The following is a 14,907-nucleotide window of genomic DNA, read 5'->3' as shown; positions in this document are numbered from 1 at the left end:
ATTGCACTGATGGACAATTTTTAAAGTATCATCAAATAAAACTGAATTAAATAACAGTAAATATGAACATTCAATATAATTATATACATAATGATTATCATGCTTATTTTCTTAAACAACTCCAACTGTAACTTACTTCGTTATAAGTCGATAAAATTACTGATGTGTTCAATTTTGGTGGTAGAAAAAGTACCAAATGTCAAACATATACTAATTTCAAAATCACACATCACAAAAACTGTTAAAATATATAGATCTGGAATATTGCATGCCTAAACGATACATATTGTAGAATGCTATAACATGTACTTCTAAATAGTATCCTCAAGAAACGTTGCATCCCTCTGCCTGTTCTACAAGTATTTTAATGGTGAATGCTGACGAACTGCAGACACTTGTGCCCCCACGACATAGACACCCTCGACAAACCTGACAGGCAGCTAAATCCCACCCTCACACCTAGATGTAAAAGATCTTTTTACTCCAGTAGTTTCTTCCCCAGAACCGCAAGACTCTGGAATTCCATTCCAGGTTCCTGCTTCTCTAACTGTACTGACATGCAGAAGTTCAAGTGCAATGTGAACCGACATCTTGCTGCCCAAATCCCAACATAGTGCCCCAATAGTTGCTGCCCCTGATAGTAGCCCCCTACACCACAGTGGCAATGCGCCTTGTTTGGGGTGAAAATGTAATAAAAAAGAAAAAATGTAATAATTTTATGTTTATCACGGCAATGTAATTAAGTACACATACATGTTCAACATAAATTTGATTTTAATAAAAGAGATACATTTTATCAACGATAGATTTTTTTTATACACTTGGTATTTCTTTGCGATTCTGTTGAATTCTTTGTTTGCCACTGATCACATTTGTCCATTTCAGGTGGTTCCCTCAACAATTTTTAGGCATAGCTAATGATTGTTGAGAAGGTTTCTTGTAATTATTGAAGGAAACAAGTTTAGTCTTAGCAGCATTGAGTGTGACCCTGCATTTTTGTCTCCATTTCACTACAGATTGGAGGTCTTCCTCTAGTGTTTCTGCCATTTCCTCTATTATGTGTCCATTTGTTTTCCCCTCATGCATGTTATAGAGCACGGTGTCATCAACAGATATACCTATCTCAAAGACAATTTTATCAGGGAGGTCATTTATGAATATTAGGAATAATAAAGGTCCAAAGAAAGATCTGAGGGACATCCGCCTTTATACCACAAAATTTACAAATGACAGAATGACAGAAAAGAGAGTTTTTTTGTTTTTTTTTTTAACCCAAGACATGTTTCACCGTGATCATCAGAGGCGAACAATGGCATTTTGATTTTTAAAAAAGAAAGTAAGAGGAAGAAATTAAAAAGATGAAAATGAGGACATATTTACAATTACCATAAAATAAAGAGAAAGAAAAAGGAGAGAAAAAAAAGGGGAGATTTTTTATATATATATATAATGGATAGTGTTTAAAAAAAAAAAAAAAAACTTGTATAAGTATACGAATAAGGAAGGAATCTCACAAAGAAATATACGGAGAAAGAGAGAAAGAAAAAAAACTGGAAAAAAAACGGGGGGGGGGGCATTTTCATCTCATTTTAAATTTCTTCTCCTTGCTGCTTTCTTTTTTTAAACATCAAAATGCCATCGTTTGCCCGGGTTGAGGAGAGCAACAGACGTCTCGGGTAAAAAAAAGACTCTTGCTAAATCCTACCTCTGATGAGAAGGAAAGTATTTCTTCGAAACTCCGTGGATTAAGAAATATCCATTTATTTAGTATTTCCTTTTAAAATTAAATATGTTTTTAACTCTTTTGTAAAGTGTTTTTTAACATATTTTATCAACTACTTGCTCTTATATAATATATATATATATATATATATATATATATATATATATATATATATATATATATATACTAGCATTTCGGCCCGGTATTGCCCGGGTGTTTGGAGATGTATGCTGAGCAAAAAAAATGGTAATTTTTTTAACTTTAACCCCTATTATGACCCTTTAATATTTATTGTTTTGGGCTCAAATCAAATTATTAAGTTAGATCCATGCCCAAGGAACCTATATCTAAAATGTCAAGTGTTTAGACCCAAAATTGTCGGAGGAGTTTGGTAGAGTTCTCATAGGTAAAATCGTTGAACTTTGACCCCTTAACAGCGAAATTTCTGGCCGAAACCCAATCATATCGATTTTCCCAAATCTCAGTACCCTGTATATCAAATTTCGAGTCTGTAGACTAAAAATTGACAGAGCTATTGCGTAGGGAAATGTACACAGACACACACACAGACACGTTCACTTTTATAGATATATGATGATTGCAACGTCTCTTGTCAGACGAGTGCCACTCCCTCAGACATTTAAAATCCATGAGCCCAAATGCCTGAGGGAGTATCTATACAAATATGATGTTACAGAGTCTTAGCTTTGTACAACAGCTAAGTCTCTCTTTCGGTTCAAAATGTTGAGATCCAGCAACAAGCAAGAGCAAGATTAAAAATATATGAATGAAATATACTACACCAACTTCCAAAAGATGACCTAAGGACTTAGAGCATGATATTATGGCAATAGAATAGATAGTATGCCTCCCCTTCTCACCAAAAAAAAAAAAAATAAATAGGAGATAATACCTGGGAGAATCTCATAATAAAAGTATGGTCTTATGACAACAGAACATATATTACATTATCATTCCTTCAGAAGATGTAATACCTGAGATTAGTAACTCCACCCCATAAAATTGGAGGAGGTAATTCCTGAGAGGATAATCTTGTGACAACAGAACCGATACAACACTCCCCCACCCCATTAAAATATAATACAATAATATTTTTTTTTTCTTATTGGTATTACTTTTTGCCAATCTTCCTCGGATCTGTTAAAATATGCTGTTGATCTAGGTTCAGTTATTCAGTTTCATTCAATCGTAGGTGTGTCCCTTTTCTTACCGAGATTCTTATGTATGGCTCTGCTCTCGAGGAAAAATTGATTCTAAAATTTCTTTGCCTTTCTTTCTCATCAAATCCGTTTTGGAGTTCATATATTAAATCCATTGCTCTTTCTGCTTCTTGTAAAATCGGTTCTATCTATTGCTGAAAACACTTTCTCACAATTGAGACTATTCTCTATCTCTATAAATCCATTATCAGAATATGTATGGAGTATTGTTGTCATATTTGGCCTGGTGAATCTGTGTCTTATTTGAAAGTTCTTGATAAATTGCAAAAACGAATCAGTAATTTAATTGGTTCCACTCTTTCTTCTCTGCAACCTCTCTCTGGCAGACATAATATTGCCAGTCTCAGTCTTTTCTACAAACACTATTATGGTATGTATTCTTGAGAATTATCTGATCTATTCCCTGATTAAGGTAATGCCTCCTATTTTTTATTCTGTTCGAATGGATCAGAAGCAAATGCACATTATATTGTTATGATAACTAATCTCATGCATTCATAACCTGAACGTTTCATCTCTCTGTTGCATATATTGACAGTGTGAGATTCTAAGAAAGCAATCCCTATCACAGAGATGTGTCATTGAATTCATGGCAAAAGTGCATTGAGAATGATAGTGACTATGTAGCAAAATAAGTTTTGAATACAAAATAAGTTGCTTGTTTTAATGGTACCACTTCCATGGCTCTTCTACTTTATGAGTTAAAAAAAAATTTTAGGCTTACATTTTTATTTTATAATTGCTATTATTATTTGCTTATTTATTAATATAACAAAATGTATAGCATCAAATAAAAGTCAGCCATTTTAATCATTTGTAAATAGTTACGTTATATCCCCCCTCTTTGGTTTTCATACGCAAAATAAATTTCACAGTGTATAAGGATTATTTGATACTGGAGATATTCATAATCGTATCCTATTTCCAAAAGAGGGGAAGTATAACATATGAAAAACATTTGGAATCAAGTCTCCTCTTACTGTTATTTCAGATCATTTGAAATCATAGCAACAAGTTTTAGTCTCCTCTCCATCAAGGTCAGAGGTTTTGGGGAAATATTAGACATTTTGTAATTCATATGCAAAACTAGGAAAACAAATGACTATAATTGAAACATTTTATGGCTGTAAAAAAAGTGCCGAAAATATGCTCTGGATGATCTCCTTCATTTGTGATCCTCAGGGCAAATGTCATATAATGCAGCTTCATTTGATATATTCTGATAAATGGTCGCTGAGATTTTTAAACTTATAAAATTGCCGAAAAAGGTGATTATATATTTAATTGAAATATTGAATATTGAAATGTTCATATCATTGGTTCACTGGGATGAAACAACATAAAAATTTGCAGACTTTTTTAATATCATAATACTATTCTATGGTTAAAATTTTATGACAATTCATAAAAAAGAACCTATATTTTCAAACCAATAAAATATGCACAAATTTGCCTACATTTGTGTATACAGTGTCCTGGCAGGCAGCTTCAGTTTTGCTGCATTGGGATGAATTTTGCTTGTTTTTGTTGATTGCTTGTCTACCCTGTGACCTTGCCAGCCCACTAATATATATATATGTGCATATGTGTGTGCATGCATCTATATATACATATGTATATAGAATCTGTGTATGTGTGCATGTATAGGCATCTATCTATCTATATATATGTGTGTGTGTGTATGCATCTATATATGTGTATGTGCGTGTATGTATGCATAACTATGTATGTGTGTATGCATCTATATATATATATATATATTTCTGCGAAAATATATGAGTGTGTATACGTCTGTATATATGTGTGAGTGTGTATGTGTCTGTATATGTGTGAGTGTGTATGTGTCTGTATATGTGTGAGTGTGTATGTGTCTGTATATATCTGTGAGTGTGTATGTGTCTGTATATATCTGTGAGTGTGTATGTGTCTGTATATATCTGTGAGTGTGTATGTGTCTGTATATATCTGTGAGTGTGTATGTGTCTGTATATATCTGTGAGTGTGTATGTGTCTGTATATATGTGTGAGTGTGTATGCGTCTGCATATATGTGTGAGTGTGTATGCGTCTGTATATATGTGTGAGTTTGTATGCGTCTGTATATATGTGTGAGTGTGTATGCGTCTGCATATATGTGTGAGTGTGTATGTGTCTGTATATATGTGTGAGTGTGTATGTGTCTGTATATATGTGTGAGTGTGTATGCGTCTGCATATATGTGTGAGTGTGTATGTGTCTGTATATATGTGTGAGTGTATATGCGTCTATATATGTGTGAGTGTGTATGCGTCCGTATATATGTGTTGAGTGTGTATGCGTCCGTATATATGTGTTGAGTGTGTATGCGTCCGTAAATATGTGTTGAGTGTGTATGCGTCTGTATATATGTGAGTGTGTATGCATCTGTATATATGTGTGAGTGTGTATGCATCTGTATATGTGTGAGTGTGTATGCATCTGTATATATGTGTGAGTGTGTATGCATCTGTATATATGTGTGAGTGTGCATGCATCTGTATATATGTGTGAGTGTGTATGCATCTGTATATATGTGTGAGTGTGTATGCATCTGTATATATGTGTGAGTGTGTATGCATCTGTATATATGTGTGAGTGCGTATGCATCTGTATATATGTGTGAGTGCGTATGCATCTGTATATATGTGTGAGTGTGTATGTGTATATGCATCTATATATGCATGTGTGTGTATATTACATAAATATATTAGTGTTCGATTCCATTTGAAGAACACAAGAGCGACGGCGACAACAGCAGCAGCTTGTAGTGCCATTAGCAGAACAGTGCCGGCTACGGTAGGAGTTAGTCCATTGTCAGTCTGCTTTGAGGCGGGAAGCCTTAACAGAAACATATTTGGTGTGCAAGTCGAGTGGAACAGTGAGAGACAGCAACCGGTCGCCAACTTGCACCAGTGGATAAAACCCACGGAACTTCCACTGAAAGTCTATTTAGTAAAATAAGCAGTCTGGATTTCAAGAGGGGGGGAAAAAAAGAGCCAATACAACAAATATTGAAAAGTTTTTTAAAAAAATAAATAAATTGAATAACGATGAAAAAAGTTTAAAGAAAAAAATAAATAAAATTGTCAATAATCTAAATTGATTGGATTGTGATTACATTTTTTAGACAATTTTTTTTTTAAACAACTAAATCATAATATATTTCAAAAACGAAAAGATTAAATCCTTCCAATAAGTGAATTCGATTTTTTTTCTTTTATATATATTTAAAAAAAAAAAAAAAAAAAAGTCAATTTACACAGTTGAAAACTTTTTTTTAATAAATTTAAAAAAAAAAAAATACAAAAAAAGAAAGTGAATCAAAAATAGAAACCCAAATATTTTAAGCTCATAAAACCTGGAATGCAAAATTAAAAACGGAAAATTTCCAGTAAGGTAAGTGTCTTTTAAATAGATTCTTGCAGTTTTTTTTTTTTTTTTTTTTTTTTTTCAATATTATTCCATTAGCTTCCTAGACGTTTTGAGAGAGTTATTGTATTACTAATTGCCTGAAACGTCTCTACTGGAAAATACAAACAGGGCTGCTCAGGCATTTTTATAGGCCAGAGTAAACTTCACCTAGTTGTGTGGGCTTTTCTAATCCCTACTTGAGCCTTTGCCTCTAACCTCCTAAAAAGAATGTAAATTATAAATTATTCTACTATTTTTGGGGTTGTTCAAAACGTTCTGTCTTAGTAATAGAAAAAATTTTAAAAGTCCTTTACTTGGAACTTATAAATACATTGAGACAAAAAAAAAACAATAAAAGAATTGTATCAACACAGATGAACAAAACAAGATAAATATGCTTTGTTTGTTTGTTTTGTTTTACTATCATAGAGTGGATTGGCAATATTTTTAAGTAGATAGTCCATGCAGTAAGTGTGGTATTATGGTGACAACTGAAGTGAAAGTGTATAAAAAAAAGAAAAGGGCTATGTTTGGCTAAATGGATCAGAATGCATCCAGGTAAACACAGGACAGACTGAACAATTAATCTTTCTATCCTCAGTAAGCAAAGGAGAAATCCTGCTATATGAAGGCAATTTACATTTTCGACCCAATCCAGTGTCCTTTTTGGAGAGCTGGATTTCGTCCACATTAAAAACCAACCTTGCCTCTAACTCTGCCCTCATCGAAAGGAAAGTAGATACGAACAAACAGGAGACAAAAACCTAACGACTCTGCCCCATTTGTCACATCTTTGAGGCTTTTGTGCTGAATTTGTTAAAACTGTATCATTATTGTTTAGCAAACAAATAATTCAAAGTGTGGTATCTGCTTGACCTGCAGAGGCTATCCTCCCAGGCATAACCTCTTTTCAGAGGGAGGATATGTTTATCGTCTGCTGTCTGAGACACCCTCATCGTAAGGGAATTCCAAGAGAACTATACAAGTTCCCCTCACATTAAAAATCAACCTTGTGTCTAACTTTATCCTCGTGGCCAGACAAGTAGGGGAGGGGGGGGGCAGTTGGTTAGGTATAGGTCAAAATATATAACCAGTGATGCATTATCAGGATAGCTACATCAATCGTTACAAACAGGCAAATTCTATAAATACTAGAGTACTGAGTCCATCAAAAATCATGGAAAAAAAACTATGCTTCACCGGTGTTCACACTGATATTCATATAAAATAACATCTCGATAAAGTTAAAAGAACAAAAGAAACAAAAAAACGTCTCAAACTGGAAAGTTACAATATATACATATATTCTTATGTGAATATTAGTACAAACATTCGTGGAGCATAGTTTTTTCATAGTTTTTGAAGGCAGGTGTACATGAGCATAATATATTATGTGTATATATTTTCAGTATTTAATCCCACAGTGCTCAATATATGAATAGAGCCTAGTAAAAGCAATGAGCTTGATTATTTACCCATTAAGGAAAGAAACGTTTGTGTGCAGTAGAGTATATCTTCATAATATATTTTATTATATACACACATATTTTGAATTGGCGGTTAGATATTAAATTAAATGAAACAAAAAATTTAAAGACGTTTGTCAAAGATAATGAAGATATAAAAAAAAGAAAGAAAAAAAGGAAGGAATGGAAAGAATAAGGACAGCACAGGGACAAGAAAGGAAAAAAAAGAAACTGGGAAAAGAAGAGAAAAAAGGAAAAAGAAAGAAAAAGGAAAAAGAAAGAAAAGAGAAAGAAAAAGGGGAAAGAAAAAGGGGAAAGAAAAAGGAAAGAAAAAAGGAAAAAGAAAGAAAAAGGAAAAAGAAAGAAAAAGGAAAAAGAAAGAAAAAGGAAAAAGAAAAAAAGGAAAAGAAAAAGGAAAAAGAAAAGAAAAAGGAAAGAAAACGAGAAAGAAAAAAGGAAAAAGAAAGAAAAAAGGAAAAAGAAAGAAAAAAGGAAAAAGAAAGAAAAAGGAAAAAGAAAAAAAGGAAAAGAAAAAGGAAAAAGAAGAGAAAAACGGAAAAGAAAAAGGAAAGAAAAAAGGAAAAGAAAAAGGAAATCTGTATAGAAAGCAAAAAAGGGGAAAAAAGTATCTCACTGAAATCGAGTGAAGAGGGGGAGGGAGATTTCCATCCTTTATCCACTTTGTATGATGAAATATATATATATACACACATTGCCCTTTATTATAAAGTGGAGGGTGAGAGTGAGACTGATAAAGCTGTAATAGTGAACAGGCAGAATTGATTGAAAAATGATTAAAGTTGTTGGAAGCTCAATAAAAAAGAAGAAAAATAGAGAAAATTTAAGACCACAAAAATCACTTTAGAAAATATTTATGGTTTAACTTGAACTTTGATGGTGGCTAAGTCGTTAACAACACACAGTGATAAGCTGAGTGTCCAAGTTCGCACCCAGTTCATTCCACGGAAATACTATTGTCAAATGCACAGCTGACATTCTGATGATGAAGTAAATTATGAGGGTTGTTCCAAAAGTAAAACAATCTATTTTTTTTTTTTCAACTCAAAAAGTTGAAGAGTTACAAAGATGGGAACGGTATCATTAAAATGAGTGACCCTTTGTGCTCTAGAATTTATTTTTCTACGTAGTAACCACCATTCTCAATGCACGTTTACCAGAAATTCAATGACATATCTCTGCTTCTGATGCACGTCCATGACAGAGGTTGCTTCTTTTTTTTTTTTTTTTTTTAAAGAGTCTTATACTGTCAAAAGGTAAACTTTCAGGTCATGAATACATAAGTTCAGTAATCATAACTATACAATTTACAATCCCTTCTGATCCATTCAGGTTGAATAAAAAAAAAAATAGGAGGCATTACTTTTGGAACGCCCTTTGTACATTTCACTAAATTTTCACAGTTGCTATAATTTCAAATCATCAAAATTTCATCGAGTATAAAACATAGTGAATAATTTTGCAAAACTACTTCCAGTTGCAGTACTTTTGCACTTTACGGACCATGTTCGAATAATTAATTTATTTAGAAACCAATTCTTAGCATCGGGAAGTGTGTTATCGGGAAGTGTTTTGTTAACTATTCTGTACTTTCACCACACAATTTAATGAACAAAAGATACTGTAAAAATTGAATTTAATTTGAAAATCCTATCTAAAAAAATTATATGGTCCATAAACTGTACAAATACCCTCAACTGCAGAGATGTAAATAATCACCGGCAAAAAAAAAAAAAAAGCTAAATTTGAGATGACATTCTCAACCTGGTGAGTCATGACTCCTACAGTGCAAAATAAAACTTTTTTTTCAAAACAAATCCAATCAGTTTTATTTGATATTAACAATTAAGAAAAGAACACCAAGTGTGCAGAGTGTGTGTGTGTGTGGGGGGGGTCATTCTCTGACGAAAATAAAATCATCCAACTCCCCTACCCCCCCCCCCGTCATAAATCTTTGATGTTTTAGCTTTTATGGCAGAATTGATATTTTCAGTTTTCAGAGAGAACTATCATAAGAGAGAAAAATGACTGGCAAGACGGAGAGAAAGAAAGCTGAACTGAAAAAGATAGAATGAGGAATGCAATCAAAACAAAACAAAAAATTAAAGAAAAGGTTTTGTATGCGAATGACAACCACTGAGCATCTAAAGACAATGGATAGGTGCAAACAGGCGAGTCAGATGTCACTGTGCTAGGGAAAGGTAATAGCAACCCAACCCATGTATTCTGCCAAGTTTAAAATCATGTGATGTCTTCAGAGGAATTGGACCAACAATGGACCGAAACCTATGGAGAACACTAACCATGATTTCATCTACAGCATGAACATGTCACGATACAAGGAGACAACAACTTAGGGGTTCTGGCCCACAGACTAGAAGGCTCTATCAGTTTAGCAAATCAGCTTTCTATGAATTGAGAGAGACAAGAAGAAGACAAAAAAAAAAGAAAGAAAAAAAAGCAGATTTTAACCCAAAAAAAAAAAAAAAAAATGCATTAAACTGAGAAAAAAAAAAAAAAATTTCAAAAGTGCTCAATACATATGCAGAGCCTTTATAAATACAATTATATAAAGATACGAAAAACCTTACATGGATTCATCTACGTTTTAATGATGGTAATCGTCTTGTCAAGTGCTCAACAACAATTTTTGTTGAACTCCTGATAAGAGGATTAACATTTTTTTTTACAAGGAAATCACCACTTACCAAGGCCACTCGAGGATGAGGGTTAATGAATGTGAGTGGTAGTTTAGTAATTATTAATGGTGTAGATTGAGTAGAATTTGGATTATTTAAGAACACGGCTCAACAAGAACTTGTTTACATTGAACTTGAAGGCTACCAGATTGTAATCATCCGGGAAGCAGTGCAGTGGAACAGTGTTCCACATGTGGAAGACAGTTCTAGGAAAGAAATTTTGTTCTTGGAATCTGCATTCAGATTCAGGCACAGATAGAGAGTAGGGAAAATTATTGATGGTGATTGTAGCTATTTGAGTGTTTTTTGTGAAAGTTTAGCGCGGGGGAGGGGGGCATAGATTGGAGCTCAGACGAGCACTTGTCATGAAAATAACGTAGATCAATCCATGTGGGATGTTTCTGATTTTTATATAATTGCACTTATGTTTCAAGGTTAAATATGTATTTTCATATTTGAGCCTATCCAGATAATATAACGCTTAATAGAGAGAAATTTAAAAACAAGAAAAATTGATGAAAACAAAATTGAATAAATTCCAGTATTTATTGATTCATCAAAAATTCAAATAAGAGATTATAATAAAGAAAAGGTTGTTATTCCATTTAATGCTTTAAGTAATTCAGGAGTATTTATTTATTTATTTATTTATTTTTTTTGCAGACTGTTATCCTCATCTTCATAGTTGCTGTTTCATCACATTTCAGCTAACTATTCCTCTGGCCTTCTTCAGATGGGATAGGAATGTTGAGTCTCTAAACTGTATCCTCAGTAATTGCTGGCTTCCATAGTTGTTGTCTCAACATGTTTTGGCCAATTAATCCTCAGGTCTGCTTTGAGTAGGATTGAAACCGCTATCTTCAGACAATGCTCACCTGGATGCATAGAAATTCAACACTGCTATCCACTACACCACGGGCCCGAAGTAATTACTTAGGATACAGCATTCTTATTCCGTTATGGTTAACCACCTGAAGAAGGCCAGAGGAATAGTTGGCCGAAACGTGGTGAAACAATACAACTATGAAGCTGAGGATAACAGTCCATAAATAAATAAATAAACAAAATTACTCATCTCAAAGGTGTCAAATAAAAAATAATATATAATTCAGGAATACTCTGATAAAATAACAAACAAAATTATCATATTTACTGCAAAGATTTTCTGAGCATAATTACAATTCTGCCAAAAATTTCTGAGCATAATTACAATTCTGACAAAAATTTCCGAGCATAATTACAATTCTGATAAAAAGAGACTATCTTTAAAAGTCTATAGGCTTAGGATTTTTCTTTATTAAAATTCATTGTTTGAATTTTTGATGGATCAATAAATATTGAAATTTATTCAATTTTTAGTCATCATCATCAGACTCAATTTAACATGTTTTAAACAAAAACCCTGGATAAGAAAAAATATAATTCTATTAGAAAACAAAAAACAGAAATCACTGTCATAGTTAAAAAAAAAAAAAAAATAAAAAAAAAAATAACTTAGTTGCCTCAGAGCTCTAACCATCAGTTATGTACAAAACATAAAAATTCTAAACTGCAACTGACTTTAACTGTCATCACCTGGTCAACCACTGACCTTGAGAGCAGACCATGTCAATCACATTCTCTAACCTTCTGGGCTTATTTTTTCTAAAACCATATTCACAAAACTGAAGACATTACATAATCATCCAAAAATAAAATTTCATCCAATAATAATATAAGCGGCAGTTTCTCTGACTGAATATCTGTCTGTATTTTGATTTTTTTCAGGGGAAATAATTAAATGAAAACTTCCGGCATCAAATGATCCTGATGTTGTGGAGAACAGATATGACACTTGGATTTGTAGAAAAAAAACGACTTTTTTTTGCGTCTATTATGTTCAGACTCAACATCTTGAAAAATTAGATAGTTTTTTACTTGTGATTTATTTCACCAATAATCTATTATAATTAAGTCATATGTTTGTTCACAATTTGATTAATATGTACAAAAGATACATTGTCTGTTTGTTCACAATTTGATTAATACGTACAAAAGATACACTGTGTCACAAATTAATTTTCATACTGAAAAAGGGCAACAAATTCTTATATTAGATTTGAAAAAATTGGAAGTATAAACTCAGTCAAAATTTCAACTGATTGCATTTTTTAAGGGCCAGCTAAAGGTCATATAAAATGCAGAACGACTACAATACTGGCCAAATAGTGAGTCTCTCACCATACTAACACGCAGAGGATTAAATGTAATGTAAACAGACAACTCTTTGCTCTATTCCTCACAGTCCCATTAGAAACAATCCCAAATAGTAGCTCCTTATGTTCCAAGTGACAATATGCATTGTTTAGGGTGAAAAAGAGTTAGAAAAAAGAAATTGGCCTGCATAAATAACTGATTATATATTATATGCATTTTTTTTAATGTTCTTATCATATTACTGTTTAAAGTAATAATTTTTATTTGTTTAAGGATAATCAAAGACTCAGGTTTTTTTTTTCAACTTACTAAGTAAAAAATATTAAACGTGTACACATACCTAACTTTATTCCTGCCTTGACAGAGTTCAAAATAGACTTCGTAGCCTAGTAGGGGGGATACCTTTTTCTCTTCTCGACAACCTGTTTCTCACAGAAGAGACCTTGCAAGCCTGTCTCTGCTTTATTGTTATTTTCATGGCAAGTACTCATCTGAGTTCCAATCTATGCCCCCCCCCTCACCAAACATTCACGAGAAACACCCGTCTAGCTGAAAACACTCAATAATTTCCCCCGACACTTAATCTGTGCCTAAACCTAAACGTAGATTCCATGAACAAAATTTCTTTCTAAGAACTGCACACCTGTGAAACTCTCTTCCGTTTGCTTGTTTCCCAGCTGACTACAATATGTTCGTCTTCAAGTCCAATGTAAACAAGTTCTTGATGAGCCATTCCCCTTTAAGTAATACAATTTGCCAAATTTACACTCCTAACGATTGCTACAATATTGTCCCATTGACTATTGTACACCCTTTAACCCTTATCCTCGAGTGGCCTCTGGGCCTTGATAAGTAGCGATTCCTTTGTATATAAAAAAAATACACACATACAAATTTATAGATATATGTGTAAAGTGAATTCCTTTTCAAAGATAATTTTTTTTAAGAAATGCCATGTGCCAGCCAGATTCTTTCCTTTCCCTCCTATCTTTTTTGTTTTTTTGCTTTCTTATATATTGACTAGCATGGGTACCCGGCATTACCCGGGTGGAGAGAACTGGTATATTAAGGATATTGAGCAACCCACAGGGGAAAAAAACAACCAACTTTGTTTCAATCAAAATAGCAGTGAGTACCTGGGCAAGCGCAAACAAAATAATAAAATTAGCCGCAGTAGCCAGGCTCAAACCTACGAAAGAGAAAAAAGAAGTGAAAAAAAAAGCAAACATGACATGGGCCTTTGAAATAACATCTTTTAAATGCACGTTGAGATCGCTAGGTGTGAATGACTTGCAAGAATTTTGACGCAAAATCTGACCCTCTCCTTACAAGAAAAATGGCCCAGTTGACAGCCAAAAGAATTAATGTTTTTGGCCAATTTTTGGATATTTGTTGTCTAAGAGATTGATCTTTCTAACGATACCAAATTTGTCAGTGTTTGTTGCATGTATCAAAAGTTTTTGGCAGACATAGACACGCACACATACTAACACACATTTTGCCTTTTATGTAATAAAAAGCTAGCAGGGGGTACCCGGCATTGCCCATGTGTGGAGAGGTGGTCTAGTATGAAGTCCATACAACCAGAAAAAAAAAAATAGATGCAGTCCAGGTGGAGAGAGGTGAAAAAAAAAAAAAAGTTTAAGCGAACGGTAAAATAATTCAGTTTTTGTTTGAAAAGGAAAAAATTCCCATTATGTAAGCCTCAAAACAAAAAAAAAAGGAGCAGGTAGGCTCGAACGTGTAATGCGAAGTAGGGAAAGAGGATGAAAAAACAGCACACCCCAGCAGCCACCATGACATACAACTTCACTGCCATTCAAATTAAGGCTAGTCACTTATGATGACTTTGCAAAAATGTTGACGAAAACGTGACCCCCTCCTTGTACAAAACTGCCTAGTTGAGGGTGAAGGAATGAATGTTTTTGGCCAATTTTCCGATATTTGTCGTCTGAAGATTAAAACGATACCAACACCGATCTCGTGTGTGAAAAGTTTTTGCGAGAAACACAAACATACATTTTGCCTTTTATATATTAGACTAGCGAGGGTGTCCAGCGTTGTTTGGGGGGGGGGGGAGGTAGATCAAAACAAAATGGGCGAAGTAATAACCCTGTTAAAAAAATTTTTTTAAAA

At 33.4% G+C, this 14,907-nt stretch overlaps 2 protein-coding genes across 3 annotated transcripts in view; one reads left to right on the top strand and one right to left on the bottom strand.

Annotated features, from left to right (window-relative positions):
• Positions 1-14,907, bottom strand: part of LOC145254777 (DNA ligase 1-like) — a 288,066-nt gene that overhangs the window by 129,653 nt on the left and 143,506 nt on the right. The gene's annotated exons all lie outside the window — the stretch shown is intronic.
• The window catches only part of LOC145254778 (uncharacterized), a 73,246-nt gene continuing 64,575 nt past the window's right edge, over positions 6,237-14,907 (top strand). Inside the window, exon 1 of one of the 2 annotated variants that reach the window (XM_080113554.1) lies at positions 6,237-6,377. The gene's annotated coding sequence lies outside the window, so the exon portion shown is untranslated. The remainder of the gene's footprint in view (positions 6,378-14,907) is intronic. The other variant, XM_080113552.1, reaches the window with a different exon arrangement.

This window comes from Euprymna scolopes, chromosome 30 (genome assembly GCF_053919585.1).
Source record: "Euprymna scolopes isolate OS-2025 chromosome 30, ASM5391958v1, whole genome shotgun sequence".
Lineage (NCBI taxonomy): Eukaryota > Metazoa > Mollusca > Cephalopoda > Sepiida > Sepiolidae > Euprymna > Euprymna scolopes.
This window is presented reverse-complemented; position numbering and strand designations above follow the sequence as displayed.